Genomic DNA, 6,000 nt, shown 5'->3' with positions numbered 1-6,000 from the left:
CATGTGACTCCAGTTGTGCCCACTATCGTTTAGTAATAGAAAAAAACTGTAATAAGTCCCTGTATAGTAACAATCCCATCATACATAGCATGATCTGTACCTGGAAACAAATCAAGACCACCTTTAATCTTAAACCAATCTCTCCTCTGTTACCCATCACTAGAAACCCCACATTTGCCCCATCCAGTCTGGATGGAGCCTTTTCTACATGGAGTGAGAGGGGTGTCCAATGTATTGGTGACTTATACGTGGGAGGCGTCTTTGATTCATTCACACAACTACAGAGGAAGTATGAGCTGGGGAATAATAACATCTTTCGTGACCTACAAGTTAGGGACTACGTTCGGAAATACTTAAGAGAATTTGAGACTGAATCACAATCTAAAATAGATGACTGTCTGAAACTGTCTCCTAACGAAAGTAAATTGATATCCCGCATCTATAACAATCTCTTATTAATAAGCTCCCCATCGACTGAAAATTATAAACGTAAGTGGGAAGAGGAACTTGGTGAATCTATTCCAGATGATTTATGGAAAGAAAGTCTTGAAAAAATACATAATTGTTCAGATAATGCAAGACATTGTCATTTAAATTGGACGATAGTCATCGTCCAATTTAAAATTATACATAGGCTTCATTACTCAAAGGAGAAACTACGTAACATATACCCAGAGGTGTCACCTATGTGTGATAAGTGCCACTCTTCCATAGCAACACTTTTTCATAGTTTTGCTCTATGCCCAAGGGTCCAATTGTTCTGGATTGATATATGTAACATTACGTCTGAGGTCATAAATACTTCAATCAAACCTGAGCCCCTGTTCATCATTCTTGGAATATCGGAGACCTTCAGGAAACGTGTGGCACAGCAGCGTTTTCTCTCTTATTGTTTCATAATAGCAAAGAGATTAATCCTCATCTTATGGAAGAGCACAACTCTACCTACCTCTAAGATCTGGTTAGAGGATTTAACTAACACACTTCATTTAGAAAGGATAAGGTATACGCGGAAAGACAGGCTCAACTTATTCAATAAAACATGGAAACCCTTATATCATACCTCAAAACTACAAATCCAGTACAACAGTCCGCATCCTATCCCATCCCGCACCCTATCCCATCCCGCACCCTATCCCATCCCGCACATGATATATGACAACTGTAATGGTTTTAGAGTGAAGGTCTCTGCGAGGGAGGGTGGATGGGGTGGAGATACATGGGGAGGGGTTAGACGGGCGGATAGGGGGTTGGGATAGTGTGGGGGATCATGGTCAGCCTGCTGGTGTTCTTGCCATCATTTTTGTATTGTTGTTACTTGTCTTGTTTTGCTTTGCCTTGCTTTAATGTTGTACCACTTTAAGTTTACTGTTTATTTGATTTTTTTAATTAGTTATAAAAAAGATTCTCAGAATGTACAAGTGAATTGTATGTTAAATCGTACGCTTTAATAAAAAGACGTTTAAAAAAAAAAAAAAAGATTGATTAGCTCTTTACAGTGGGTCTTTGACTTAAAGCTTGTATATCTTATCATCACACCCCGAATATAGGCCTTCAAACGGCTCCCATTTTACGCCTGCACTTATCTGATCTGTATAAGTAGTTATCAATATTGTCACTGAGAAATTTGACAAATGTTGGGTCTTGAAGCCTCTTTGTTTGGAGTCGCTATCTAGGTAGTCTATATCCTCGACGTACCACTTCTAGGATTGGATTGCTCTGGTGCTGCAGGAAATTCTACCGGATGCATGTATTTTCGAAGATGTCCGTTTCCTTCTTGCTTTCTTTGTGTTGGAATTTTAAACTCCGGTGGATTTATGAGGACTATGGTTAACTGTTCCTCAGATCTCTGCAGGATAAATCAAGACAGCTAGCTAGAATATCAGTCCAATCTGAGTTTTCTTTGGCACGACTAAAACAACCTTTGAACGTACACGTTCCACCAAAACAAGTTCCTTCCAGAGGCTGTTTTGCAGCGGCTCCGTGCGGAGCTTAGCGCCGCCCATGACGATTGTGATTGGTTTAAAGAAATGCCAATAACCAGAGCACATTTTTCTCCCATCCCAGAATGCTATGTGGACTGGCCAGACCCTCCTCTGCACTGTGGAGGAGGGTCTGGCAAAGCGAGACTACTATCTAGGAAGTGAATGTACAAGTCCTGGTATATGAAGGATTAATGAAATGGGAGCATGATCGGATAAAACTATACAATCATAAGAACATTCATTGACTTGGGTTAATAAGCTCATGGAGATAAGAAAGTATTCGATATGTGATGATGTTTTAAGAGTAAAATTTTACTTGAATAACAAGAAAATTCCCTTTTACTGGGATGTAGTTTCCTCCAGACTTCAATTAGGTAAACATCGTTTAGGGACTGGAGCAAAACCTTTTGAGCTTGTTAATGTTAGTACCTGAGGAGGGTCATAAATGGGATCCAGCACACAGTTGCAATCGCCACCTATTATATACCAAAACAGTTCAAAACAGATTCCTAAAGAATGTGGGATTGTCCTCATACATGTTAATGAAAGAAATTTGGGCTGGTAATATTGTACTTTGTAAAGTAACATATCTACCTGCTGTGTCACGTATTTCATGGTTTAGCCTGAATGGGACTGATTTATGAATCAAAGTGACACACCTTTGGCCTGGGAGTTAAATAAGGCTACACAAACTTGCATAGGCCATCTTTTTTTTCACTCAAGTAATATCGGTCAAGTGAGATTCCTGCATGAAAATAATATATATAATATAATATAATATTAGCTTTACAATTTTATTTAATCCTCTGACATTCCAGGATGTGATCTTTATCTCTGGTTTATCCGTCATACCATAAAATTAGTTATATAGCAGAATTTGATGAGATATCAACACTAGTCATTTGTGTCAAGGAGTAAAACAAAACAAAAAAGTGCACAAAAATCAAAAGACCCTGTAGTCCCCCATGCATTCCCACCAGTGAAATTTCACAAATATAACCCCCTACGTGCTTATAGTCTTTTTTCTATTCTACATGACTGGCCCTCATAGTGAGGTAAATAGTGAGGTAGCGTGGTTGCATGGAGAGTTCCATTTTTCTGCAGGCTCCACTCTGAATATTAATTGTTCAGACCATCTTCACTGTGAACACATTATGAAAAATGAATGAAAAATAGGAATCTTAAAAAAAAGTCTATATATATATAAGCCTATTAAAACAAATCAGCTTTGTTAATATTTAGGCATACCCTTAAACATCCTTCTAAGAACAGCTTCTTCAGATACAAAACGATATATTTCCCCCCTTTTAATCAAAACAGTATTGTCTCTCAAGTGCATGTGTGACGTTAATGCCTATGGCGTTGGGCAGTTCTAATGACAACATTTTTTATTGGTATTATTTAGCAACACAATTGAGAACTAAAATGTTCTATTTTTCTTAGACCCTCCTCCAAAGTGCGCTGGAGGAGAGTCTGGCTACTCCATATAGCATTCGGGGATGGGCGGAAAACTTGTTCTGGTTTATTGCCATTTCTTTAAACCAATCACAATCGTCTTGGATGGTGCTTAGCACCGGAGAAAAGCCGCTGCAAAATAGGCTCGGAAGATACTTGTTTTGGTGGAACGTGTACGTTTAAAAGTTGTTTTAGTCATGCAACAGAAAACTCAGATTGGACAGATAGTCTAGCTAGCTGTCTGGATTTACCTTGAGATAATACATCTGAGAAAAGGTTAACCATAGTTCTAAATCAAGTTTAAAATACCAACACAAAGGAAGCCGAAGGCAACGGATATCCGGCCTAAATGAGTGAAATCCGCCTGATTTTCCGACGGCAACGGAGCAACCCCGGAAGTGGAACGTCAAGGATATTGACTAGGTAAGGTAAAAAAAATATATGAACATATTGGATCTCTGTCACAGTTCAGCCCAGTGTGGGGCAATGTTTAATTTAAACCAGGCAAGCTGGATGCAGGATTCCAGATGTGGGCAAAGAAAGGAATAAGTAAAGTAGGTGACCTCTTTAAAGAAGGGATTCTAATGACCTTTGAAGAAATCTCTCCAACATATGACATCCCAAGGAAACATTTTTTTTAACCCTTGTGTTAACTTCGGGTCACATTGACCCGTTTTCAATTTTTGTTTTATATCAGAAAATATGGGACGTACAAATAAGCGCTGAAAATGTGTAGAAGAAAAATGTAACAATTGAAAACTTTGGAAAAAGCAAAAACAAACTGAAAAAAAGGCGTCAAAAACTCCGTCACGGTTGACGGGAAGACAACACAAGGTTAAATATCTCCAAGTGAGGAACTATTATTGTCAGTCGGGATTGCACTCTCATCCTTAGAAGAAATTATAACACATAATTGCAATGAGAGGGGTTTGATCTCATCAACATATAACTGGCTTGCATCTGGCTCTAAAGAAACATCAATGACCAGACTTGAGACATGGAGGGAGGACTTAAAAGAGGACATTTCGGAAAAGGATTGGTCAAGGGGCGACCTGTGACACATCTCAGAAACAAACAGCAAACATTAATTTAAAGCTACATACTAATATAATTGGATGATGCAGCCATACACAACTCCTGTCAAATTAAATAAATACAACATTTATATACCTGACCTTTGTTTTAAATGCAATGAGGCTAAAGGACCTTTTATGCACTGTGTCTGGGAGTGTGACCAAATTAAAACATTCTGGATAGAGGTGATTCAATAAAACTATGAACCCACAATCTGTGCTTGATCAAGAATATGGCTCAATGTATGTCCATGGAGAGATTAACATTTATATTAAAAAACAAATTGTGGGTGTATGAGAAAATCTGCAAACCATTTGACCAGTTTATAAAAATAAAAATAAAGAGACACAACTTTTACAGAGGATAAATGCAGAACAGGATACATAAAATTCAACAAGTGGTGAACCCCAGAAGGGGAAAGGACTGAGATATGTCTTGGCGGGTGACAGCAGAGGTGCAGTTCTTGTTTGTTTTTCTATTTGTGCGTGTCATGGCTTTGCTGGAGGTGCCATTGTTTTCTGTTTTCTGTTTCATTCTGTACATGTGATACTGTCATATAATTTGCTAATTGTTATTTAGCTGTTATAGTACAGTATTTTTTGTTGGGGGGGGGGGGGGTATAATTTGGGTCTAGTATGACATTACATGCAGTTTCAAATTACAACATAATTTAGGAATATGGTGTCTAATTAGGCTATAACTGTGTTTGTTTACTGCCTAATATGTCTTATTACGTCTTATTAGTGTACCGGAAAACAATTTTGTTTGTTTGTCTCCTGGCGTTTTTGAGAATACTGCAACGAACAATACATTAAACGTCTCTGTGCATGCTCGCAGCTAGCAAGTCATCTATGGAGGCCATGGTGTCACGCCGAGTATAAACAAAGCTTTATGCCGCTGTACCGTAGTGGCATACGTTACCATCAGCTACTTTTCGATCCCAGCGACACAAATTTTTTGGTCTAGTTTAGTCAGCTTTTTCATTGAATCAGAGATAAACTTTGAGAAAAGGGATAATGACACAATCTCCATGCTACACTAAAAAAAGTAGCAAGGCTTTCCTCTGTGTACACATATCCCACAAGTACGTTTCTGACCATAAAGACTCATAGAAAAAAACTTTTGTGCTGCTTTTGGATATTCATGCAAAAGAAATGGCAAACTAAGCAACATGGAATAACATTTTACAGATAAAAAAGGTGTTTTACAATATTTTACTGTTACAAACATGTCAAATTTACAAGAGGTAATGAGCAGAGGTCATCTGCAAAAACTGATACAAGCCATTCTTTAAATGAATAAACCTGTTAACACCAGATAGATTGATTTCCCCTTTTGAGTGCAAAATAAAAAAAATGAAAAACTGATTAATGAAAATTAAAATGAGATTTCTTATTAGAACAACAACACCAGTTGATATTGATATTGGATTGATATTTCCTGGATTTAGGAAAATAAAAACAGAGATATCTGTTTTTGGCTAGAA

The sequence above is a fragment of the Sander lucioperca genome, chromosome 7 (assembly GCF_008315115.2).
Source record: "Sander lucioperca isolate FBNREF2018 chromosome 7, SLUC_FBN_1.2, whole genome shotgun sequence".
Lineage (NCBI taxonomy): Eukaryota > Metazoa > Chordata > Actinopteri > Perciformes > Percidae > Sander > Sander lucioperca.
This window is presented reverse-complemented; position numbering follows the sequence as displayed.